At 45.9% G+C, this 26,734-nt stretch overlaps 1 protein-coding gene and 2 long non-coding RNA genes across 6 annotated transcripts in view; 1 reads left to right on the top strand and 2 right to left on the bottom strand.

Annotated features, from left to right (window-relative positions):
• The window catches only part of CHST1 (carbohydrate sulfotransferase 1), a 90,267-nt gene that overhangs the window by 967 nt on the left and 62,566 nt on the right, over positions 1–26,734 (top strand). For both annotated transcript variants that reach the window (XM_081538322.1, XM_081538326.1), the window contains exon 3: positions 7,775–7,937. The gene's annotated coding sequence lies outside the window, so the exon portion shown is untranslated. The remainder of the gene's footprint in view (positions 1–7,774; positions 7,938–26,734) is intronic.
• LOC145525465 (uncharacterized) lies at positions 47–8,661 on the bottom strand. The gene is made up of 2 exons (XR_014068225.1): positions 8,571–8,661; positions 47–1,976 (listed from the first exon to the last, which is right to left on the bottom strand). It is a non-coding gene; the product is annotated as an uncharacterized LOC145525465 (long non-coding RNA).
• Positions 11,304–13,395, bottom strand: LOC145525460 (uncharacterized). 3 transcript variants are annotated; one of them, XR_014068219.1, is made up of 3 exons: positions 13,296–13,395; positions 12,477–12,570; positions 11,304–11,671 (listed from the first exon to the last, which is right to left on the bottom strand). It is a non-coding gene; the product is annotated as an uncharacterized LOC145525460 (long non-coding RNA). The 3 variants fall into 3 exon arrangements; XR_014068220.1 differs by having other exon boundaries at positions 11,304–11,676; positions 13,345–13,395; XR_014068218.1 differs by having other exon boundaries at positions 13,345–13,395.

The following is a 26,734-nucleotide window of genomic DNA, read 5'->3' as shown; positions in this document are numbered from 1 at the left end:
TAACTTTAATTACATCATTTTACTTATTGTTCTTTTTTTCCCTTGATTTATTTTCTTCTTACGATTCTTGTTTATTGTCTCAGTGATTGGAACTTCTCACCTCTGAGCCTTGTGTAAACCTTCTGGACTCTAGAAATAGGAACTGAACTTTTCATGTACCTCTAATAATGAGTACTCTCACCCTGCCCCCCACAACCCTCAGGCTTGTGTACTTGAAATATATCAGCAGAAGGAATACTTTTGACTTTGCTGGTGCTTCACGGAGCTTATGTTATTGAATGCTCTCAGCTACCCTACAAGATAGATACAATCCAGTTAAAAAAAAAAAATGCAGGGACAGAAGCTCCAAGAGGGAACCATAACTTGCCCAAGGTCAGTGTGGTAGATTGCAAAAGTGATCCCAGCTCTTCATCCTTCCCTGCATTCATACCCTTTCCCCCATCATCTGCATCCTCTGTGTCCTCCTTCTTTGACTCTGGGCTTAGCAATGAAACTTGCTCTGGCTGAAGGGATGATGGCAAACCTGATGTAAGCAAAAGCCTGAAAAGTCCCTGTGCAATTTGGATTTGCCTTGTCTCTTGTACCTCTGCTGTGGCCATGAAAACGTGCCTGGTTTAGCTGACTGGAGGATGAGAGACGTGTGGAGAAGAGTGAGTCCCTGCAGTTGTCCCTGGAGCCCAGCCTAAATCACTCAATGGGCAGCCAAACTCTAGGTGTGTTAGTGAGTCCAGCCAAGATCAGCAGAACCACCTAGACAACTATCCCAGATGCATGAGCAATAAATGCTGATTACTGAATACCGCTGAGGTTTTCTTGTTATTTGTTTCACAGCGTTGTTGTGGCAAGAGATACCCGATAGCATGAGTGTATGGGGAAAGAGTAGGCCTTGGGAGCTGGTTAGGCCTCAGAGCTCCAGCTGTGATGTTTGGAGTGTGTTCCTTTTCGAGATTAAATTTCTTTTTCTTTAAGATGAGATAGTAATTCTTCCCTCTTAGGGTGGCTAGAAAGATTAAACACAAGGCAAAAGAAAGAAAACCTTTGGGACCCAGGATAAATTGTAGATGATGTGCAAAAAATGGTGGCTTCTCCCAGCAAAACTTCAGAACGAACAACTATGGGACTATGGGGCCCAGACCAAGGTCTGTCCAATGTGAGGCTGATACCTATCACATCAACTCAAAGATAAAAATGAAGACCAAAAGGGCTTGATTCTATCCTTACACTGAGATGCAGATTCCTTGAATCTGCCACTGTCGTGTATTGAGCAAGATGGGCCTTAAAAAGATGGCTGCTTAAATTGAAGGGGCTGAAGAAGAAAAGCCAGGTCCAAGATTTTCCTTTGAGCCCACGATTTAGCCAAATGGATGGCAGTAAACCGGGGAAGGGCCGTGGCTTTTGCCCTGGGTATGGGTTTGGTTCAGATCAAGGAACTCAGAGCACCAACGGGGACAGTGGCCGGCCAGGTAGCCTTTGCTCTGACACTCTGTTGTTTGCCCTCTGCTTGTGCGTGCATTTTTAATGACAGATCATTCAGGAAATGTGAACATTTCTCTAGGAGGTTTTGCTTTGTCACTTGGCCTTGTTTTTTGGGTCCTTTCCCTTCCTTTGAAGCCACTGTTTGACAGGACAAATGTACTCAGGTAAGCTTATGGCTAATTACCTCAGGGTGAAGGAAAAAGAAAACCAACCCAGCTAAAATACAGAGCAATTAACTCAATAAACTCTAAGAAGTTATGAAAGGTATGAGATGCTCTTTGAAAATTAAAAAAAAAATTTATATACATTTAAGGAAGGGTTTTCTTCCTGAGGAATTGAGAAGTTTCCTACAAAATCCAGCTCCTTTGCTGCTCTCTGCCCCAGATAGGTCATTCCTCTTTAGCTCTTCTGACGGTGGCAATGGGGTGACAACGTTACATGCACCTGTTCGTAACGGGTGACATTGGTTACATGACTCTGCTTCTAATGCACGGTGTGACCTAGGATGAATCACATGGCATTTCTGAGCTCCAGTTTCTCACCAGCAAAATGACATTTTGATAAAATTTCCTTACAAGAAAATCAACTTATTGGTTTTTAAAGCAATGATTTATCATTTTTTAAACAATGATTTGCTCCCCCCCACCCCGCCCCCCCCGATTTGTGAATTGGTTTGGCTCAGCAAGGAGATTCTTTCTTGGGTTCTTTCATGTGGTGGCATCAGAGTGTGGCTGGGACTGGAGTCATCTGAAGGTCAACAGGACTTGATGTCTGAGATGGTCCACTCTCATGGCTGGCATTCGTTTGATGCTGCCTGCCATCTGGAGAATCATTTGGGACTGACTGCCAAACTGAGGAGTACCTGGACATGGCTTCTCCATGTGGCTTGGGCTTCTCATGGGATGGTGTCTGGGTTCTCGGAGGGAGCACTCAAGAAGGAGTGTTCCAAGGCACCCAGGTGGAAGCTGCAAGGCTTCTTATAACTTATACTCAGAGGTACAAAGACATCACTTTTTGCTACATAATTAGGTTTCTTTTGATGCTGAAATTTTATGATTTCTTGACCTGAATCCTCGGTTTTTTGCTAATGAATCAGATGCCAGTTGATGAAGCCAAGCAGAGAACCAGCTGAGCCTGGCCACACTGGTGGCTGTGTCTCATGCTAGAGTCACAAGCATGGAATGAATGTATCATCCTAATTATCTGAGAAGGGAGCTCAGGGTAGTTTGTCATCGACCGGTGCCTGCTGATTTTTTTCTGTGCCCACCCCTGGGCTCAGAATCTCTGCCCCTCACTCCAACCTGCCACTCCCCGCCCCCCGCCCCCGCCAGTACAATGATAAACTTGGGCATGTGTTAGGCATGTGAGGGTGAGAAAGAGAAGACAAAGTTTCTGCTTTTAATCTAGATGAGAAGACCAGCAACGAGAAGAGGAAAAGGTTGCCGTGCATGACCGTGCGTGCTAAACGCCAGATGGGAGTCACAGAAAGTGGGAGAGGCATTCAAAGGAAGGAGGCCTGGGGGAGGGCAGCCTTCCTGGAGGAAGGGGACCTTGGAGCTGAAGCTGAACCTTGGAAAGTGGGTGGGAAAGACCCAGGGCAGCAATGGGGGAGGGTATTTCAGCAAGAGCAGCCAGAAGCAGGCAGAATGCGAGGCAGCGAACAGTAACCGCTTGCAGTGTGGAGGTGGGGGAGCTCACCGGAGCAGAGCAGGAGAGGCAGGCAGCGTGGCCTGGTGGTCGTGCATGGAGGACAAGTAACAAAAGCCTCATTTTCCTGGACAAGGAGCCAGGAGCTCAGGAAGATAAAGGGATTGACTAAGGTCACAGGGCTTGTAAGTGACAGGGTCAGGATTTGAACCCAGGCTGGTGTGACTTCTCAGCTCTGTGGCCTTTCCACCATAGCCAGGTGTGAGCTCTGGGTTTCCCAGAGCCCTTCCTCTCGTCTCTGAGGCTCCTGGCAGACTAAGGGTGTTGCTTTTCTGCACCATTTATTGTAATGACTTCAATTAAACCATCTTGTGCTGGATCAGCGAGCAGCTCTGGGGAATCGATGAGCAGGGCTGGCTACCAGGGAAGTGGAGCCTCCTCCCCTCGTCCCTGCCAATCCCAGGGCTGAGCTCCTGTGACCCAGGCCTGGGGAGGACTCGAGAGAGGAAAACCGGTGGGGGGGGGGGAGGCTGGGGACAGCTAGCAGGTCACAAAGAGACAAGGGAGCAGGTGTCAATTACCGTGCAGACACAGAGGATGCATGGCCGGCCCCTGGGTGCCAATCCTCCCCCACTCTGCTGTCTGCTTCTGGCTAATTTGGATTTGCAGCTCCAGCTCTGGGACAACGGGCCATCTTTACTTGGCTGCCTTCAGTGCAGAGCCAGTACCTAATGAACCTTGACCCCGAGGGAGAAGGGCCAATGGCCTTGTACTAACTTGCTGCCTGATCTTGGCCAAGTTTGCCTCCACTCTCTGAAGCTTCTGGGGGAAAAAAAATGAATTGAGATTCACTAGGCTGTTATTCTCTGCTTGTCTGTTCCAATTTAGGGTCTCAGGTCTGCCCTTCTTTGCCCTGACCTGTGTCTTGGGATGCTGCCCTCTGTGCTGTGAATCAATGGATGCCTTTGCCAGCTGGAGGGTGGGAGGAGAGGGTGGAGGATTTCTTGCCCACGACCTCTCTGCGTGGTGGCAGGGGCTGAGGAAGTGCTTCTCTGCTCCCCCACAGCTCCTGCCAACAGCTCTTCCCCTCTTGGCTCAGCACTCCCTGGGCTCCAGGAGTGCTCCTGCCTCCTCCCCTTGACCCTTGAGGCCCCGGGGGTGTCCTCCAGCTGTTTGTAATCTCAGGGTTTTCAGCATCCCTTCTAGTTTCTCTAATCCTGCCCATCTCTCTGGAAATAAGTCCCTCCTCTTTGTTCAAGTCTCTTCAGTTGAACTATTTGAGTGAAGCTCTGTTTCCTGCTGGGACGCTGATGCATCCTCTGAAGGCCCCTTCCAGTTCTGTGATTTGAAGGGTTTGTGAGGGGGAAGATGCAAAGAGCTGGCCGACTCCCAGGATTCCTGCAGCTCTGATTATCCAACGACAGAGAGAGTCCAGACCTAGGGGCCCCAGCTTCTAGCGCCTTCCCCTTCTCTTCCCCTAGTCTTCAGCTCCTCAGCTGTGGCTCAGATCCCAAGCACGTGTTTTTTCTTTTTTTTTTTAAAAAAAAAATTTATCGATTTCTTTTTTTAAGGATTACTTTATTTTTTGGCTGCGCTGGGTCTTTGTTGCTGTGAAAGGGCTTTCTCTAGTTGCGGCCAGCAGGGGCTCCTCTCTAGTTGCGTTTCGTGGGCTTCTCATTGCGGTGGATTCTCTTGTGGAGCACACGCTCTAGGTGTGTGGGCTTCAGTAGTTGTGACAAACAGGCTTAGTTGCTCTGAGGCCTGTGGGATCTTCCCAGACCAGGGATCGAACTGGTTCCCCCTGCATTGCAAGGTGAATTCTTAACCCCTGGACCACCAGGGAAGCCCATGTGTTTTTTTCTTTTCATGCAACTGTATTGAGGTGTAACCTATGCACAATTGACTGTATCTGTTGAAAGGACAATTAGATAAGTGCATGTCCTTTTTGTCCAGATCTAACAACTTTCTAGTTGGTCTCCAGCCTTCATTCTCATTCCTGCAACTTGACATTCCTCAGATTGGGTCATGCCATTCTCCTGCTCTAAAACCTTAACCGACATGCCTATGCCTTGAGGTCAAAGCCCAAACTCCTTAGAGCAGCACAGGAGGCTTTCGTGAGCTGAACTTGAACCCTGCAGGCTGCTACCACTTCCGTGGATGCTCTAGCTGTAATGACCTACTTGAGCCACACTCTCTCCAATCTTTCTGCCTCTGCACGATCTGTTCCCAGACCTGAAATATCCAGCATCCTCATGTCATTGGCCCTCAGCAACCCTCCATGCCTTCCAAATTCCTCTTCATCCGAGAGCATCAAGGGCTTCCGGTGACTCAGTGGTGAAGAATCCGCCTGCCAAAGCAGGAGAAGCAAGAGACATGGGTTCGATCATTGGGTCGGGAAGATCCCCTGGAATAGGAAATGGGAAGCCACTCCAGTGTTCTTGCCTGGAGAATCCCATGGACAGAGGAGCCTGGTGGGCCACAGTCCCTGGTGTCGCAAAGAGTCGGACAAGACTGAGTGACTGAGCATGCACACACACCAGAGCATCAGGCTGCAGCATGACCCCCTCGAGGAGGGCCTTCCTTATGGTGCCCAAACTGAGCAGAGCCTCTCCTCTGTGCTTCTGCAGCACACGGTGGGTATTTTTGCTTTTACACTTATTCTGAACCATAAATGATGTTTGACTCTCGTGTCAGAGTGTGAGCAGTTTGAAGTTAGAGTCTGTCTCATCTCTGCACCCTTAGCTACTAACACTCTGTGTGGTATATCATTCATTCATCCATTCAACAAGTATTGAGTGCCTACTGTATGCCACACACTCTTCCAACATGGGGACTAAGGGTTATACAACAAGACAAGGATGCTAGTTATTTAGCTGCTGTCTCCCAGCTCCAAATCTGTCTTTTTATTACTATGCCTCTTGGTACTAGGGCATGGATGCTATAAACTATGAAAGTGAAAGTGTTACTTGCTCAGTTGTGTTCTGCTCTTTGCAACGGCATGGACTGTAGCCTGCCAAACTCCTCTGTCCCTGGAATTCTCCCGGCAAGAATACTGGAGTGGGTAGCCATTCCCTTCTCCAGGGGATCTTCCTGACCCAGGGATCAAACCAGGGTCTCCCGCATTGCAGGAAGGTTCTTGACCATCTGAACCACCAGGGAAGGCTTCTATAAACTGGCGGAATCCTGCAAATTACAATTCTTCGTTCTGGGACTTCCTGTTTCTGCCAGCAGAGGCGCTAGAGTGAGACTGGAAGTCAGGAGGAAGGAGGGAGGACCTGCTTCTTCCTTTTTGTTTGCTGGATCCTGTAGGGGTTGCCCCATCAACTGCCCTTCTTCCTATTAGCTACAGCTGGTTCTGGCCTCCAACTTCTTTTGACACTCCCAGAACAACCTCCCCTGACTCCTCAGAGGTGAGCAACAGATGACCTCTGGCAGGGCTGGGTCCCAATGCTGTGGGCTCCTCCCGTAAGTTCCTAGATTCTCACAACCCCATTGCTTCCTGTAGTTATCATCTCTATTTTTTTTTTGGGGGGGGGCTTCCTTAACATTTTTTCTCTCCTAATATGTTTTTTTTTTAATATATTTTAAAAGAACTCCTTTTTATTAAATTATCACTATTGAAATATCTAGTGCAATTTCTATTTTCTTAGCTTGACACTGACTGATGAAATGGGGAAGGTTCCTGGCCCTGTGGACCTAAAATTCAACTTGAGGAAGATAGACAACAAAACATACAAAGGCCAGCAGCAAAAAGTGTGCTGATGAAAAGGGAACCCTCTTACAATATTGGTGGGAATGTAAATTGATGCAACCACTATGGAGGACAGCATGGAGTTTCCTTAAAAAGCTAAAACTAAAACTACCATATGACCCAGCAATCCCACTACTGGGCATATGCTCTGAGAAAACAATAATTCAAGAAGACACACGTACAACAATGTTCATTGCGGCACTACTTAAAACAGCCAGGACATGGAAGTAATCTAAATGTCCATTGATAAAGAACATTTTTAAATGGATAAAAAAGATGTGGTATATATATATATATGTATATATGTATATATATACATATATATATATAATTCAGTCATAAAAAAGAATGAAAGTGAAATTGGGTCATTTGTAGTGATGTGGATGAACCTAGAGTCTGTCATACAGAATGAAGTAAGTCAGAAAGAGAAAAACAATATTGTATATTAACACACATATATGGCATTGAGAAAAATGGTGCTGATGAACCTATTTGCAGGGCAGGAATAGAGATGCAGACATAGAGAACGGACTTGCGGACACAAGGATGAAAGAAGAGGGTGGGATGAATTCAGAGAGTGGCACTGACATATATACGACTGTGTAAAGTAGAGAGCTAGTGGGAAGGGGTTGTATAGCAAGGGGAGCTCAGCTGTGTGTTCTGTGAAGACCTACAGGGGTTGGGATGTGGGGGTGGGAGGGAAGCTCAAGAGGGTGGGGATATATGTGTACTGATTCATGTTGTTGTACAGCAGAAACTAACACAACATTGTAAAGCAACTACACTCCAATTTAAGAAAAAAAGAAAGAAAAAAAGTGTTCTGATGAAAAATAAGACAAGGTAATGGATAGAGCCTGAGTTACTTTTTGCTTGTTTGTTTGTTTTGTTTTTGCCTTGCAGGATCTTAGTTTCCTGACCAGGGATCAAATCCATGGCCCCTGCAGTGAAAGTGCATAGCTCTAACCACTGAACTGCCGGGGAATTCCTGAGCCTGAGTTACCTTAGATTGCATACTGAGGGAAGGTGGCTCCAAGAAGGTGACATTCATGCAGGGAAAGAAATGGTAAGTTTCTGCCCATACAAAGAGCTGGGGAAGAACCTTCCAGAGAAAAGGCTCAGCCAATGCAGAGGCCTGATGGAGAGAGTGGGCTTTTTGTATCCTTAAAGAAAGGCTGACGTGGTGAGGGAGGGGCTGAGGTCAGGGAGGAAGGCAGGGGCTGGATCTTGTGGGCCTCCTTAGCCGTGGAATAAATGTCAGTTTACATTTTTCATATTAAAAAAATTTCCCAATGTGTTGGAAAGCCTTTGGAGGGTTTTTAAACGTGAGAAGTGCCAAGATCTGACTTCGATGTCAAAATGACCTCTAACTGCTGGAGGGGGGACCGTCTGTAGGGTGCCGGAGCCCAAGCTGCAGTCTCCTCAGAGCAGAAAGCAGCCGCCTTTCAAGGGGAAGGAAAGTGAGGCTCAGAGACTGAAAAGACTTGTCCTAGGGCACCTGTTTTTGGACTTCTGGTTCCCAGATCGGAGCCCCTCATGGGTACCCCTTCTCTTAAGTGCAGAGTAACTGACCAAGCTCCAGGCGAAGCGTCTCCGCCTCCTTTGGGAAGAGAATGAAGCCCCTGGGGCAGCCAGACGCATGCTTTTGACAATGTTCCTGCTTCATGAAAAGTCTGGTGCTGCCGGACTCACGGTTTACCTAGGTTGCGCCGTCCTGGTCAGTTACCGTTACAGGAGGGACTCACAGATGCAGTGAAGGACACTGACAGGGTTTGGTAAACAGGGATATTCTGTAAACAGAATATCCAGGGTTTGGTAAACAGAATACCAGGGTTTGGTAAACAGGGTAAAGAGGAGGGCTCTATAAGTAGAGGTGGGAGTAAGAGACAAGTGTTTCTATATGCCTTAAGCAATAGATCTTTATTGAAAGAATCCTTCCTTCTGGGAATAAAATAATCTGGCTTTTTGGGGGACGTGAGGAAATGGATGCGATTTCAGCTGTTGGCATTTTTCTCCACTGCTTTGAAAAAAGAGGAGGATGGAATACTGGCGATGAAGCTGAGACGTCCTTCCACGCTTGCAAGCCTGAGAGGCAGGTCTGGGAGCGGGAGAGCCTCACACCCGAGGCTCAACGAGCAGTGTATTCTGATTGGCTGTCTCTGCCTGCCTCAGTTTATTCCTCTTACTGATTGGTCGGGTCCTTCTGCCCACGTCAGGGCCTGGTTCTGACCTTGCCAGCCGGTCCACCTGCCGCAGCGTCACCTGGAATTGGCTGGGTTCTGAAAGGCCTGCCGGCTTGCCTCTTGCCACCATCAGATTCTTCCTCATTAAACAAATGAATCACAATCCTAATTAATTTGAGCAACAGAATTTATGTAACTACTCCCAGCAGGGTGTCTGCTCTCAGTCGGTAGCGAGATTAATTCCTCTCTCTGGGAAATTCCAGCCGCGCTGGTCAATAAACCTTAATGATGACTGAAAACTCCCATCTGTCTCTGCTCAGGGCAGGTAACCCCTGCTAACCAGACATCCCAGTTGCAGTACCCCAGATACGGGAGGACAAGGACAAGACTCTCCCAGCCTAGATGGGCCCTGAGCCGTGCAGAGCGCACAGTAGGTGTTCAATTAAGGACAGGGACTGCCCATTCCAGCGACGTGCTGAATCGCTTAAAGCCCACAGGAGGAGTTCGATTTCTCTTCATGGAGTGAATAAAAGGGACTGTGTGCTGCTCAGATACTCATAAAACGCTCTCAAGTTCCGCAATTGCAACCAAGCCCCTCCGGCTCTTTCCGTCCTTCACTCCCACGGCTTCCCATGCCCATATGCAATTCAGTCTTTTTACTATTTTGAACTTTCTGGGCTCAGAGACTTGGCTCTTGATGTTTGCTGCCCTTGAACTGTCCCAGCCCTCTCTCTCCCAAACAGGCCCCACGCCGGCTGCATGGGAGGGAAGGGTAGCCAAGTGGAAAGTATTCTGGAATTAGTTCTAATTCTGGCTCTGCCACTTACTCAGTGTACTTCACCTCTCTGTGCTTAACCTTTACCTCTTAGAAGTACACGAGTCTTAGGAAGATTAAATGAGAAAACATGGTGAAAATGTATCACCCGGGCGCCTGACTTATTTAATTAGTGGCAGGCTGTGTTTTAGGCACTGGAGATACAGAGCTCAAGACTAGATTCCTGCTCCCCAAGAATTTAATTTCTAAGAGACAATAAGCAATTAAGCAAAGCAGAAGATTATTTTAGTTAGGGATCAATGCTCAGAGAAAATATAATTGAAAAAAATGTTAGCAGACGTTATTGGGGTGAGGAACTCTTTGAGGAGTTGCATTTGCGTTGAGACCTAAACGTAGGAGAGAACAAACCACAGGAATATCTGGGAGCATGGCATTCCAGAAAGAGTTTTGGAAAAGCAAGTGCAAAGGCCCTGAGGTGAGGGTCTTTGATCATCTAGCTAAGGTTCTGCAGGATTGAATGCTTGATACCCACCTAGGAGGGGCCAGGGTCAGGATCTGAACTCAGGTTTTTTGCCCTTCAGTATGGAATGCTTGTCATTATAGCACAGAGAAGGCATAAGAAAGCAAGAGTAGGTGAAGATGAGGTGGAATATACATTGTCTTGTCCTCCACCAGATCTGAATCTGCCTGTATCTTCCCAACAGTTTGCAAGTCTTTGGGATCCTGACGCCCATTAAACCTTCCACCTCTACCTGCCAGGTTGTCATGCCAGGGACCACTTAAAAAGAGCTCCCCCAATCAGTTCATTCCAGTTCCTTCTTCATTTACAACAGGGAAGAACCAACTACTTTTACAATTTGGATTTTTTTTCTTGTTTATAATACATGCTCATTTTATAACAGAAAATTTAAAAATGTGTAACAAAATAAAAATCAGCCAGAATTCCAACCTCTTCTGGAATTTTTGGTGTTTATCTTTAGAAGATTTTGCACATACAGTTTTAGAATATGCTTTTTTATGTCTGTCATAAGACAGTTTTCAAATGTATTTTTTTAACAGCTACATAATAGTTGACTAGAAGGACCAAACCAAATGTAACTATTTTAGGGCATTTATTATTATAAACAACAAGAAGGTCTTTCTGACCTGTATGTTGCTGTTACATAACATCCTAATAGAGTAGTGGAAATGCCCCTCAACTAACTGAAAGCTGTGTCTGGTGCTCAGGGAAACCATTTTCTTGGCTGAAGTGGTTAGGGCCATTTGTGTTCTCAAACACCTTGCCTGTGAGTAGCAAGCTTTGTGATCACTCTCTATTGAGAAATGTATATTGTCACACTTTCTCCAACTTTACTCATTCTCAGCTTCTAGCATTTGGGTTCCAGAAAGAATACAATGGGGAAAAGAAGGAGAATATAATTTAATGTTACATTTTGAAACAACCAGTACTTAAACAGTACTTTAGACACACAAATACCATTTAACAATATTTTTATTAAATACAAGTTGGCAGGAAGGTGAGGCTGACAGGATCAGGGCCTGGCTTCAGTATGCCAGAGTCTAAGGTGACTATGTTTTGCTTCTGTGGGGGCCCTGCCATGGGGGTGGACATGGGAGGTAGGAGGCAGGGGTGATAATCATTGAGGATGTTGGGTTAGAGTGAGGGGTACTCCTCTAGTAAGCCTGGAGAACAAGCCTAGTACCAAGGGGGTGTCTGAAGAGCTGTGGGGAGGGCAACATTCACCCCCGCTAAGTTGGAGAGGGTGAGTCTGCCTCTTAAGGCGGAGGCTCAGGTCTTTTCCTTTGAACACCAACATGCCCACATCGTCTCCAGGTTCCACTCTGGCCTCAGAAAACAAAAGGAAAAACAAATCAAACCAGAGAGAAAGACACAAGAAAAGAGACAGTGAGAACAGAGTGACAGCAAGAAATATGAGACATAAAGGGGGGAAAAAAACCAGTTGTGGGGAAGGTGGATGGTTTGAGATGTATAAATCTTGGTAAAAAGCTAAATAGCAAGACATTATTTGGGTTTGGATGAAGTTATTATACCTCCTCGCTGGCAACCTCTAACCAATGAAGTGTTAGTGTTAGTCGATCAGTCCTGTTCAACTCTTTGTGACTCCATGGACTGTAGCCCACCAGGCTCCTCTGTCTATGGAATTCTCCAGGCAAGAATACTGGAGTGGGTAGCCATTCCCTTCTCCAGGGGATCTTCCTGACCCAGGGATTGAACCCAGGTCTCCTGCATTGCAGCAGATTCTTTACCATCTGAACCACCAGGGGGAGGCCAATGTCAGGAAGGCCAATGTCAAATACGCAGATACCCCATGGGCTAGAGAAATGGCTTCGATTTAGTGCCCTCTTGCTGAAAATCAATTTCTCAAACTTTCTGGAAACTGATTACTTCTCAGCGGAGCAGACAATCGAGAGGTTGTGCCAGGGAATAGCCTTTCCTGAGCATGCCTTCAGGCCCCCTGAATTTCTGGAGAGGCAGTGAAAAATGGAAATTGGTGTGACCCTGGCTGGAGTCAGCAGGTGGGAGGAGGAAAGGGCTGGGCAGAAGGATATGAGGGAAAGAAAAAGAGAGGAGGAGGGCTGGGAAGAGGGGAAACAACTAAATTCTCTTTTCCTTACCCACACTCACCTCTTGCTGCCAACAATTACTCTGTCTTCCCTCCAGGCGGCAGGAAATGGTGTTGTGGTAACCACTGGAAAAGCCCAAGGGTCATTGTCAGCTTCTGCAGGTGGTGTTGGTTGAGAAAACAGAAGACAGTAAATGAAAGCAGTTCACTTATACCGTGGGAACAGATCCTTGCTCAACTTTGCCAAACTCTTCAAAATAACTTCCCCCCACCCCCCAAAAAAGAACCTTTTTGTAGGAAACTCCAGAAAAACAAACAAATAAACAAAAAACCAACACATAAATGGGTGAGAGGAGATTCTTTAAGCTCCACCGTGCTCCCTTCCCCACCCCAACCCTGTAATAGACACTGGCCAAAATGCTTTTTCTATCTTTTGAATCCACACTCAGAGAGGTCCTCTGGCAAGCTATCCCCCTCCTCAAACTCTCCCTCAGGCTAGAGGGCATCACTCCTTCATTCCTTTTGAACATCCTCTTGGTTCTAGATCCTGGAAGTGCTTCTTCACCTCTGACCTACTGCCTTCACCTTCACAATTAACGGGACAGTGGTTAAGCTGGATTCCCTCCTCCTTGTCTTTTGAAATATCAAAAAATAAGAAGCATGAGAGATCTTGGGGGATCAATCCCCTCCTTATGAAAAAGCAACCTGAGGCCCAGGACAAGGAAGAGACCAACAGAGGTTCACATAGTGAGGGAACCAGCAGGGTTGGGGCAGAATTGAACCAACGGAGCCTTCCCAATGCTATTACTGTTAAGAAACTCCGACGTTTAGTTGGTGCTAAACCTTTTCCTTTTGCCCCTTCCCCCTTCAAATTCCGTAACCTGTGCGTGGGTCTAGGCTGACTCAATGATCCTCCCTCCTAATGCCCACCTGCCTATGATGCGCAGGCACGAACAGTTGCAAGCTACAGATGAGAACAGCAAGGCCACCTCCGGGGTCAGAAAGTCAGGGAACCACTGGCCTGCCCTCCAACCGCTGTTTCTTGTGAGGAGTGCTACTCATTGGCCCAGCAGAAGTGACTGACAGATCGGCAGCCCAATGAATGATGAATCTTGAAAGTGATGTGGCAGTTAACAGCCAGTTCTCTCATCGCGAGACCCTGGGGTAACGGTTTTGGCAGTATCGGGTCAGCCATCGTTCATACTTGAAATCCCTTGACTTTCTAGTAAAGGGCGAAAGGAAATGTTCTCCTTCAAAGAAGACATACATTTGGGGGATCAAACTTATAAACGGGGCGGGGGCCTGATTTTAAGAAGCTGGTGGGAAAGCAAGTGGGCTGGAGGGTGGAAAGGTGGCCTGTCTACCTTTAGGTAGTGCTTTCAGAAGGCCAGAATTTAAGGTGTTTACTGCAGCTTTTATAGCTTGTATGAAATGCTGAGGCTTTTCCTGGGACCTGGATAGGTTCTGGGACCTAGGTGAAATGATGCGACCACTTCTGGGGACTCTAAAGGTCCGGGAGCTAGGGACGAGGCAGGCAGGCAGGTGGGGCAGTGGTTGTGGTGGTCTTGCCGGTGGAAACGGTCTCTTTGTGAAGGCCTCTAAGTAAGCGCTCTCATGGATAGTTAAAGGCGAGGCCTGGACTTGGATTCTTTCTTAGAGTATATCGGAATGGTTGGAGCCCAGAGATGGAGTGGTTCATCTTGTAAGGGTACAGCCAGGGAAGATGTGGCCTCTGAAAGAGTAGCAGTGGATCACCATACAATTTTTTTAGAAGAGGGTGTCAGAGATGAAGAGAGTTGGGGTAGAGAATAGAGATGGAAAGTATGGCAAAAGGGAGACTACTATAGGGACTCACAGCTGGAGTCCCAGAAAAGCTGAGCAGATACATGCCTGGCACATAGTTGTCACTCAGTAAGTGCTAGCTATTATTATTACACCTCTTGGGAGGGTGGGAGAGAGGCTGTTAGAGTCTAATAGTCAAAATGGAATAAGAACTGAGTGGAGAAGTAAAAGATAGAACCAGGAAAATAGGCCATGCCCTCTTGTGCACACTGTAATTATGGGAATTGCAGGAGCCATCCCTCTTTGAGGATGAGAAGGGAGGATTGAATTATAAAGAGTAAGGGTGTTGGATGTGGTAGAGCTGGGAGCCGAAAGAATGGGAAGTGGGCATGAAGAGAGATTATTTATGGTCCTTCCCAAATGTATCTTAAATGGTACCTGTTAGAAATGAAGTGAAAGAGGGAGGTACAGGGGAGAAGGGGATTGGGACTTGGTGTGGGCAAGCACTGGGTAAGTTGTCATGGTTGCTGGGGTGGGGTCTTGGGGAGTGGCCCACCTTGTTTCTCTTGGGAAAAGGGAATGGTTAGATTCAAGACTCTATTGGAAATTCCTATCAGTCATTGTCACAAGTGTCAACTTTCTCAGGGACCACTGGTCTTTAAAGGCTGAGAGAGAAAGACTCCCCCAACAGACCCTGAAACAAGGAAATCATTTTCTTTGTGACAGGGAAGGTGTATATCACTGGAGGCTCCTGAATATTCTGGGGAGTACATAGTACAGCTCATGAAGGTTCTGAACAGAGAAAAGAACTCCCAAGTTATACTGCATTTCCCTTGGTCTTTCCTATCCTCACTAATTTCTGTGTTCCCCTTTATCAAGTTATTGAATCAGAGGTATTTGCTGGGGGGTGCAGAATTGGCAGTGCTAAGGTAGCTAGGAGAAGGTGATGTTGAAGGAAGAATGGAGAGTCCTTCTGAGTTCCCAGATTACCCTTAATATGGATCTACTGAAGGATGGGGAACCCACAGGCCCACAGTGGACATGCAAAGCCATGTGGACTAGCCTCCCCAAGCTAAGGGGCTCTGGCCTATTGTGCCTGGGAGAAAAAAGAAAAAGTGTAGTAGGATGGAGATAAGGTCGGCCAGAGGGAAACAAGAGGAGATAGAGAAGAAGACAAGGACAAGGATGAGAAGGACTGAGGCAAGATGGAGGCCAGTGACAAGAGATGCCAAAGACAGACTGAGAGAGCCAAGAGCTAGCCCTTAAATAAGCTGGTTAAATAACTTAGTTGCCAAGTCTCCAAAGTCTTTTCTACTTCTGTTTCCACGAAATAAGTTTCTATTAACTTACAAAGAAAATTTATAGCGTTCTCAGTATCTCAAGATTCCAGAAAGCCTCACATTTACTAAAGTAGACCCATTTTACATAAACCCTTCAGAATCTTGCTGATGCTCACAGGCAGTTCCTGATGATCTTATCATGGGTTTCAGATATGGGTGGGACAAATGAGATAGGCAATGGGTAGTTGGAGAACCAAATCTAAGCAATCAGCTTCTGGAAGATGCTCTGATTTTTCACATCCATGGATCAAGGGCTAAATAATTAGTTGAATAGGTGTGAAATGAGCTGCTTTGGAGCAGCCATGGGATGTGGCAAGACAGTGGCATTGCAGTTGGGGCACTAAGGCAAGTGGTAATAGTATCACAAGAGGAGCTGTTGGCCCTGGGATGGAGAATGTAATGGAGTACTGTGGTGGGGGAGGGGGGCATGGCGAGCATCTGACTGGCTATCAGCGAAGGCTAGTTTTTGATGATCTTGGATGGTTTGCCCACAGTGACTAGAAATACTTCTGAGAAACTGAGCAGGACTCAGACAAGAGGCTGGGAAGGAAGTAGGGCCTGGGCAAGGATGACGCAGCTACTGAACAGGGCCCTGAAGCCAACTGTTGGTAGTAGAGGAAGGTACTCACCCCTTCCGCAGAGAGAAACCATGTAGGTCAGAGAAGACTACGATTGAGTTGGTGATAGAGAAGAGGAAATAAACAGAGGTGAAAGAGGCAAACAAATGTGCTAGAGAAATCGGAGAGAATCCCATTAAACTGATTCTTCTTCAGGTCATCTAAGGAAGTCTCTTTTTGTTCTTCCTCCTGAGTTAGTCCTAATGCCAACAATGTTTAGAATGGGTTGAGGGTTTTCTGGGGATTTAGAAAGTAGCTTCCACTACTCACCCTCAGCTAAATCCTCTCATTGTGTAGGAAGTATGTGTACAGTGGAAACTGGATTTTCATTTGGGAAGACGAAAGCCTTTTTTTGCTGTGGCTTTGTCTTGGGGACTCAAGATATGGAAAATGTCCAAGAAGGGAGATAGTTGACCAGCCAGGAGCTACTTATCCTCTGATCTCACATGCCATACCCAAGGGCTTCCTTCTCATAATGGGATCTGATGGTCAATAGAGAGGCTGAGAAGCTCAGGAGGGGAAGTCAGGTAGGCAGCGAGAACTTATTCTGAAGGGAGAAACAGCCTCTGGGAAGAGGGAAAGTGGGCACACGAATGAATGAATCACTTGCTTTCCCCTGGCTGTCCTCAGCCATATCCTGCATCTGTCTTATCTGTGAGACTTCTCAGCCTTCTCAGACTCCTCAGCCTGTTGTCTCTCATATACTTACAGTAAAATGAGGAGCAGAGATGAGGGAAGGGATTGAAAAACAGGAGAGACAGGGCTGTGGAGAGACTGAGCCTAGATGATACCCTCCTCAGAGGTGGAAAGACAGATACACTGAGGCAGTAACAGATTGTCTACATCTCTTTTCTGCTCTTCAACATAGTGATTACGCCCATCCTCAAGGGATATCTTCCTTCTTAATCCAGAATTTAGAGCCCTCTACTCCAACCACAATCCTTTCTGAGCTCAATTTGAGTTGGGTGCCTCTATTTGCTAAAGAATGGCTCCTCAGCTTGTGAGGGAGTGAAGTGAAATGGTGGTTTGTGCTGGCTGCCAAACCATGAAGAAAGAGCGTTTCTGAGAGACAAGCCACACTAGCTGCCCCCTTTCCTTTCCCCATGGGCACATTCAGGAAAAGATAGAATTGAGGATACAGTGTGGAGTTAGGAGGCTGGAGGGAGTTGTGAATTTTTACCCCCTCAATCTACTGAAAAAATATGGTTGGGAAAGGAGAGATGTGTTCAGAGAGGAGCACAGCACTGGGCAGAAGTGGTAGTGAGCCCCAAATGGGAACACTAAGAGGGTGAAGTCAAAGGTGACGCCCCAAGGTTGCTCCTCAGGGAGTCATTTTATGGCAGCATGAAGTCTTCTTTTTAGCCACAAGAAATTGAGATGGGTCTCCTTCAATTCTTTCTTCTCCCTCTGGCATAATTGGAACTTGATGCTTCCAAGAAGATTCATGAATAATGTTTTGGGTGAATTGTTTTTTCTATGTGAGAATGGAAGGAAAAACTAATGTAAGATTGAAAGGAAATAAAAGTTTCTCATCCTTGGAAGGCATTTTCTTACTGTTGTCCTCCTCACGTCAGTTCTCCTTTCCTTCTCCAAAGCCCCTCCGATGAGAAGTGTAGGACAGAGAAGACAGGGAGTGCTATTACTGCCATGGAAGTAAGCAGAGCCTTTTCACCATAGCAGCCTATAACAAGACTGAAATTTTTCAAAAAGAACTTTTACAGGAAAATTAAAAGTTTAAGAAGAATAAGAAAATGTGAAATATAGGGGCCAAGAGATCTTTTGACTGGTTTGGAACCTACTCTGATCCTAAACTTTGCTATTAGCTCTTTGGATTGAATTCCAAACTTGTTCTCAGTTTGATCTTTCGGAAGATGGATTCTTCCCAGACCCTGGGGCTGTCCCCTCCACTACAGTGTCTCCTTTGCCCTTCTCAAGTCGGGTGGGCCTATCCTACTCAGCCCATAAAGCTCATCTTTATACGTGTTTAGTTCTTGTCTCCTCCAGCCTCTGGGCAGCCCTTCTGTTTTTTGGAATCCTGTGATTTAACCTAGATTTCTCTTTGTTGGGGGCTTCCCTGGTGGCTCAGATAGTAAAGAATCTACTTGCCATGCAGGAGACCTGAGTTCAATTTCTGGGTTGGAAAGATCCCCTGGAGGAGGGCATGGCAACCCACCCCAGTATTCTTGTCTGGAGAATTCCCCATGGACAGAGGAACCTTGACTAGTTGCAAATCCCTATTATCTTCTAACCTGTGTAGGGGTTTTTCTTGGAGTGGGAGGGGAGTCAGGCTGTACCTGTGATAGACAGAACAGAGTTGTCAGGTCATTGGCCAAAGAAGGAAAATGCTGCCCCAAACTCACATTTTCCTCTTTGTTCCCTTTTTGGAAATTCCTGAGAGCTGCATTTCCTGTCCGCACATGCCCATCCTCCCGATGGTTACAGAATCCAGTCTTTATACTTTTACAAAATTAATACTGAAAGTACAAATTCTCTCAAAGTAATTTTTCTTAAAAGAAAAAAAGGGTAATTTCTTCACAGAGAAGACAGGTTTGGAGCCTAATAATAGAAATTAAGCCTCAAAGAAAATATGAACGTATTCAATATCTAAAAGAATGGATTTGTGCAACTGCTAAAGTAGTGAGCAGATGGACCTGAAGGGGAAGGGTGTGGGCAAGTGGGGAGGCTGCCTTGGGCAAGCTCTGGAGTCTAGTGGTCTGTTCAGGAGTCTCCCTGGACATTGGCAGGCTTGTGGGTATGCGGCTGGGAAACAAATGAGGGATGTCAGTAGCAGAGCCCACGCAAGTTCTGTTGATTGACTCCAAGGTAACTGAAGATACTGTGTGTCTGAGATGACTGATGAGTGCTAGTCAGTCAGCCTGAGAGGAGGCTTCAGTGAAAGGCTGGGGACTGGGCCTCGGTTGGGTCAAATGTGCTTCAGTCGAAGCTTCCTGGGTGGGGAGAGAAGAAAGCTGGAGAATGGCATACATCTGGAAGTAGTCTGAGTGTGTCCTGGCTGGTGGCCAGAGTCCCAGGGGGAATGCTAGGCCCTACCCGAAGGCTACTTGGTCCCATTTTTACAGAACTGTGGGGCAGAAACTTATAGGCCAGAACAGTTTCTTGTCAAGTCACTGAGTCTTGATGGAATGAGAGTTGTGACGGTGACTTGGGGTAATTTGCTGAGGAACTGCATCATGGTCCTAGATACAAGTTATCTTTTAAGGGAGGATGAGCAAACACGAGGACTCACATCTCTGACTGTTCCCTTGGGATGCTTTCTGCTTTTCATCCTCTCATTTTCTCTGGTTCTCCAGAGTTTCCAACATTTTTTCTTCCATCCTCTGGTTCCTTCCCAATTACTGGGTTAGATGAGGTTAAGTGGCTGGAAAGGAGAGATTGCGAGGTAAGAGACTTCACTGAGGGACAGTTGAAAAAATTTTCAAGTTCAAGACTGTACATGGAAACACTGATAACATAGCAACATCTGATGGACTAGATAACACTTGACAAGCTTCTGTGTGTTGGGGAGGGAGAAGGCTAAGGGGAAGGCAGGGCCATGGCAGTCCTCAGCAGGCTGGAGTCTAAGGTGCCTATGTTTGGCTGCTGTAACAGACCTGGTTGACCTCCAGAGTTGTTTAGGAAAGTAGTGAAAGAACCTACCAGTGATGGTCTTCTGATGAGGGCTCTGTGTGATGTGACTGGTTTTCCTGTGGGTAAGCAGGGACGCATCCAGTTAGGTAGAACCATGCAATGGTAGGAAGTACAGGGATCGTCTCTTCGCTGCACCTCCTGTGGGGCCACGTGGTGTGTGGGCACCTGAGGTTCTGAGGTTCAGGGATTGGGAAAGTTCCGAACCATCTACTATCTTCACTTCCTGGGCTCTCCCAGCTCTCCTGAGGGGGAAAAAGGCTTCAGATGGGAGGAGGGGGGTAGGGGTAGAAAACAGACATGAGGAGAGAGAAGCATGGAAAGAAGTTAAACTAGAAAAAGTGGATTAGACAGTCTAGGAAAAGGTGATAACCAAGTTCTTGTGATCCATCAAAAACAGTTCAGCTAATATGCAGAGTGCATTGTGTTTTTAGAGCACTGTAAGCCACAGGAAGAACTTTATTTACACTCGGCATCTCAGATCAATCCTCTCTGCCTGGAGAAGGTGTTTGCTTTTACAGAAGTAGGCCTGAACATAGTCAGGATTCACCGTGCCCAGTTCTCAGTCTGCTTGGGGAATGTGGAAGGGGCCATGGAGTGTAAGGAGCTCTAACCCCTGCCAGTTGCCTTCTCTGTCTCTCTTCTTGGGGGTCTAACATAACAGAGATAAAGCCTGCACATTTAGACTTTTGATGGGCAGCCCAGAAGACAGAGTTGTGAAAGGACTTGAGTGTGAGGAGTGCTGGGGTTAGGAATCAAGTGAAGAAAGGAAGTCAGACCCTCTCTGAGACCCCCTCAACAAACTCCAGCAGTGTAGGGAGAGAAATCTGGGACTGGAGAGGGGAAGAGAAGGAATGGAAGGTGAGAGGAGGAGGAAGAGAGTTAGGGTTTCCCAGCTCCACTTGAAACTCATTCTTCCTGTGGGCTTTCTCTGTGGTGCCTTGGTCCTGATGGAAACATCTGGATGCGCTGTCTGGTGGAATGGCTGACCTGATTACAAGGGGATTGCCCCCTGAACAGTGCCCAGGTGTAGTGTCCTCCCTTTATCTCAGTTCTGACGAAGACAGGCACAGCCATCACTCCTTTTCTAGATTCTTCCTAATCTCCTAAATTAATTTGGCAGCACTGAGTCTTAGTTGTGGCCTGTCAGATCTTTAGTTGCGGCATGTGAACTCTTAGTTGCAGCCTGTGGGATCTAGTTCCAGGACCAGGAATTGAACCTAGGGCCCCTACATTAGGGGTGTGAAGTCTTAGCCACTGGACCACCAGGGAAGTTCCCAGATCCTTCCTAAACTCTTTGCCACCCCAGCCCTGGTTTTTTCTCTAGTCCACTCTTTAGCGGTGCTAGAATTGTGGGGTTTAGCAAAACAAATGCAGAAAGAAAGTAGAAAAGGCAGAGGTGGCTTTTGTCTGTCCAGGAGAATTTTGGGCTGTGAATCCAATTCTCCTTGAATTTGTATCTAATAACTATGTTGGTGAAAAATAATAAATATGCCAGAGAGCAATTGGGAGATAGAATGGTTAATGCTTTCCTTTGGCAGGCCAGAATCTAAGGTGAGCATCTAGGAGATGGTCGACCCTTGCATTAGTTAAGTGAGGTCATGGGTGAGGACATTAAGGCAAGTTGAGTGACATGAATGGGCTGGGGTTATTCCTTCAGAGGAGGTACATAGAGAGTTTCTGATGAATGGGGAGAGCCTCCTCGGAAAGATGCAGACTCAGAAGCAGCATTTCCAGATGAAGCATAACATGGTGGGGTGGCTCTTCTTGCTGATTCAAGCCTGCTCTTGTGGCTGAGTGGTGGTAGGCGCCCTCTCTCCCCTTTCATAGCTTCCCCTGGTTTGTTTCCATCCTGAGAGGGGAAAAGTATCATATAACATGAAAGACAGACCCAGAAAGAGAAAACTCAGATATTGCCTGGAATGCGGAGACCCAGAAAAGACGACATCTACCTGTCAAGTCCTCCAAGTCTCCCCCCCGTGCAGTCCACCCCTCAAAAAGATTCTGATGATTCAGAGTTATATTCACTAGGTTTTCAGAGCCTTTTAAAGGTGCAAAGGGAAAAACAAAAACAACTGGAACTATTTAAAGCCACTTTTGCTAAAAAAACCTTCTTTCCAAACTTGCCAGAGGCAAGTGAAAATCCATTACTCATCTCGTTAATTACCCATGGGACTTGGGTTTGTGTGTGAGAAGAGGGATAGAAAATGGAGAGAATTTTAGAGTCAGAGCCAGGTAGAAGACAGCTTCACTTGTTTTCTGGAGCTCCCTGAGGGAAGAGAAGAGGCCCTTTTTATCTCTATATCCTGAATGTCTAGCATATCATAAGAATTCAGTAAATAGGTATTTATTGAATTGAACTAATAGTTTGTTAAATTTCCATGTAGGTAAATACACAAAATTAGCTCTAGTGGAATAAGGGACCGCAAAAGTGGAGGGTAGAGCGAAGATGATCAAAAATTGGAAATCCTAAGAAGAGAAGCAGAGTATATCCCAAATAAGCACTAATGGGAGTGGGGATAAGAATGGTCATGAGAAAGGGAGAGGGTAAAATGAGCTGGAAGAGAATAAAAGGGCATAGCGATGAGGCAGTCTAGCACAAGGGCTATGTCACCCTTGTGCATACTTCTTCTTCCAAGACCTTAAGTCTTGAGTCTTACCTTTTGGTTGTAGTTCTGGCAAGTAGGACCCCTGGCTTCTCACTAGATAATACAGACAGCATAATCAGACTATGGAGCCATAGGGAGAGAGTGACTCCCAGGTGGTATGAGATTTGGGGGGGGTCAAAGTTCTTAAAGCCAGGGGGGATGTATTGGTGGAACTTAAAGCTGAGTTGCAACAGAGAATAGTTATTGCTGCTTCAATGAAAGATAACTAGCAGTTCAGTTCACTTCAGTCGCTCAGTCGTGTCCGACTCTTTGCGACCCCATGAATCGCAGCACACCAGGCCTCCCTGTCCATCACCAACTCCCGGAGTTTACCCAAACCCATGTCCATTGAGTTGGTGATGCCATCCAACCACCTCATCCTCTGTCGTCCCCTTCTCCTCCTGCCCCCAATCCTTCCCAGCATCAGGGTCTTTTCCAATGAGTCAGCTCTTCGCATGAGGTGGCCAAAGTAGATAACTAGCACTTACAGGCAATAGATGAGATTCACCATCTGTAAAATCTGTTCAGATTGATCTCTTTGGTCAGAGCTCATCTGTTACATGTTGTAAACGTCATGAAGAGGCCACTCAAGTTAATCAGAAACTCAACAGTCTCAATGTTACTCCACAGCAATTTGGCATCTGGGAATGCTGCATTGTTGCTGGGAGGCAGCATAATCATGACTGCAGAAAAAGAGGACTTGATCAACAGACCCTAATCTGACCCATGGAGAAGAGGACCTATGGAGGGGCTAGGAGTCTGGAATGAAGTTCCCAGGTTTTGGAAATGTATGTGTAGGGAGGTATTACCTCAAAGGTCTTCTCTCCTGGTGGTTCCCAGACATGGATTCATAAAAAGCAAAGTATCCCCTCTAAAATCTGGAAGACTAACATTTTTTTAGGTCAGAATATTAAAAATCTCAACCTGATCTACAGTCACCATCATTTTACAAAAGAAATGGATCTTTCACCCCATAAAAAGAGGAAGAATATAATCTCAGAGCAAACATTGTTTTCATGATTTGTTTTGGGCAGCAGACAGGCCAACGTTTGGTATTGAGAAATCTTGATCTAGTCTACTTCTCCGCTGCATTGCCTTTGCTTTGACAGCAGGATGGGGCAGCTTGAATGACTGACATCTGGGGACCAAACAGACCCCCAGAGTCTGGGCAGCCTGTCGAGGCGCCAGCGGCAGCCACTGTTGCTCTGATCAAAGGGGACCAGGTAGAACCGATTTCCTGAGTTCGCTGGTGAATGTTGTGCCTCCGGGTTGTCTATTTTGTGTTCTTTCTTCAGCAGAGAATGCAATGCCTTCCTCTCTTTCACATTTTCTGGGGGGAAAATCCTACTCATTCTTCAAAACCAAGCTCAGGTGCCATGTCCTCTGAAGTCGTTTCCTGAGAACCTTCCCCACTACCACATCAGGAAGGAAGTTTTGACTACAGTCATCCTCCCGTGTCTCCAGGGTGTTCCAAGACCCTCAATGGGTGCCTGAAACTGGATAGTACCAAACCCTATGTATACTGGGGTTGTTTCCATATACTAACTAGGCGGCTAGTGTATACAGTGTGGATGCCTTGAACAAAGAGATGATTCACATCCAGGTTGGGAGGGAGTGGACTACGTGAGATTTCATCAAGCTACTCAGAACAACGTGCAATTTAAAACTTATGAATTGTTTATTTCTGGAATTTTTCATGTAATATTTTCGAACTGTGGTGGACCACAAGTAACTGAAACCTCAGAAAGTGAAACTGTGGATAAGGTTGGGGGAACTACTGTACTTCTCTGTATTTCAGAGAATAATTTGTGTTCTAATTTTTCATTCATATGCTCTATTAGTGGCATAAACAGTGTGCTAAGGTGACGACCTTCCCACCAGAATAGGGAGTTTGTGGAGACAAGAACTGTTTAGTTTTGTATCCTCAGTGCCTGATGTATAGGAAGGAACTTCAAGTCCAGCTCATCAGGAATTTTGTTCAGTTCAGTTCAGTCGCTCAGTCGTGTCCAACTCTTTGCGGCCCCATGGACTGCAGCCCTCCAGGCTTCCTTGTCTATCACCAGCTCCTGGAGCTTGCTCAGGCTCATGTCCATTGAGTTATTGATGCCATCCAACTATCTCATCCTCTGTCATTCCCTTCTCCTCCTGCCTTCAATCCTTCCCAGCATCAGGGTCTTTTCAAATGAGTCAGTTCTTTGCAGCAGGTGGCCAAAGTATTGGAGTTTCAGCTTCAGCATCAGTCCTTCCAATGAATATTTGGGACTGATCTCCTTTAGGATGGACTGGTTGGATCTCCTTGTAGTCCAAGGGACTCTTCAAGAGTCTTCTCCAATACCACAGTTCAAAAGCATTAATTCTTCGGTGCTCAGCTTTGTTTATAGTCCAACTCTCACATCCATACATGACTACTGGAAAAATCATAGCTTTGACTAGACAGACCTTTGTCAGCAAAACTTTGTCGGAGTTTTGTTAGTTGCTCTAAAGCTGATGACTGGCTGGCATCAGGTCTCTTGGCAGTGGGCAGTAGGTGTTGATGTAGACTGACAGCTGTTTTATGCCTTGGGGTTTTGACAGGCTTCCTTGGGGGTGGTTTTGGAGACCTACCTATAAAGTCGGGTTCATAGATAAGACTCCAGTTTAAGAAATAGTGGACAGAATGAAAAGCAAAATACCAGCTTGATTTTGAGATCCAAGTAGTAAAACAACTGCTTCATTTACTGAAACCAGTGTTTGAGGAAATGACCTGTCATAATTAAACGTGCTAGAGGCCCAGATGCTAGGACCAGTTTCCTGGGTCAGAGCAGGACCACCAGCAATTTGACCTGGTCCAACTTCTTTGGATTGTTCTTAATATTTTTTTTATAAATCTGACCCTTTGGTCTCTTGAGTTGCAGATGGGGGAACTGGTGTGCTTCCTGGTAGGGAGCAGGTTGTAGCAGATACCATTCAAGCTGTTCTGAAAAGTCTTGTGATGGAGAGCTCCCGACTTCACAGGGTAGTTTATTTTGCTTCAGGATAGTTATGATTATTTTTAAAAGTTATTTTTATTGAACTGAAATCTGCCTTCCTCGTAGCTGGGACCCACAGGTTCTTGTTCACCCTTCAGTACCCTGTAAACCACCCCCCTCCAGTCTCTAATTCACTTTTATATTCCAGGAAAGGAAACAAATGTCCCCAATAATTATTGTAAACCTTATTGGCTCCTTATATTATGCTTTCTCCTCTACCCCAACCATTCTTCATAGAGTATATTTTTAAGTCCTTTTACAGTTCTGCTCACCCTTCTCTGGACTTGGTCTAGGTCATTAAATATCCCTGTTATTTGTTCCATTTTTCTGGAAATTTGAAAGACTGTTAAGCTTTTTCCATTTTACACTCAGTGCAGTTGATTTAAGTGTAGGATTTACCAACTAGCCTTAGTAAATTTCATTATTTTAGATTAATGTCTTGTCGGTTGAGATAGTTCTGAGTCTTAATTCAGTCAGCTTATATCAGCTTTACCTCTCTTTTTTTGTGAAATTAGCATTGAGGGATGCTATGTTTGTCTTTGTTGCCATAATATAAAAAAGTGTTGAGCGTGATGAAGCCAAGCAGAATACGACTGTGGTTAATCACACAGTGATGGGTTCACCTGGTTGTCCTGTCATCCTGTACACATATTTCTGCCTGGTTGGTGAGAATATTATGAGACACTTTGTCAAACCCTTTCCTGGTCAAGGTATAAAATAAAATGTGGCTGTTGTTTCTGCCTGTTCTTAATCTTCCTCCCCCTACCAAAATCAGAAATTTGATTAACATAGCATGACTTATTATCAGTGAATCTCTGATGGGATAGTTTTATCTTGTCAGCTATCTCAGGCTAGGGGAGGATTACCCCAAGCTATATATATATTTGATTCTAATATCCTTTGAGCAAGACAATATTTTCTCTTTTCTGATTCTGTGTTTACCAAGCAATATTCTATTCTGATCTCTTCATTGTACTGCCTTTCCAAGAAGGACTGCCTTTCCAAGAAGAACTTGGGCTGGCACATTGCTTATTGCAAAGGAATTAAGCAGCAATGAACTTTGAAATCTGTTTCTTGGGAACTTGGTGTGTGTGTGTGAATCTCTTCCTTGGAGCCTGACTGAGGAGATGATGAAATCAAATTTGCAACATATATTTTTCAAATCCTGAGATGAAATGATCCCACCAAAGGGTGACTGCCCAGGGAAGTTCGGCCTAAAGCAACCAACCAAAATTTAGATGAGAGAGAAATCACTTGTAGGTTGTATGGTAGGGATCAAG

This window comes from Giraffa tippelskirchi, chromosome 11 (assembly GCF_054371585.1).
Source record: "Giraffa tippelskirchi isolate mGirTip1 chromosome 11, T2T-mGirTip1v1.2.pri, whole genome shotgun sequence".
Lineage (NCBI taxonomy): Eukaryota > Metazoa > Chordata > Mammalia > Artiodactyla > Giraffidae > Giraffa > Giraffa tippelskirchi.
Note: the sequence above shows the minus strand (reverse complement) of the source record. Positions and strands in the feature narration are given on the sequence as shown.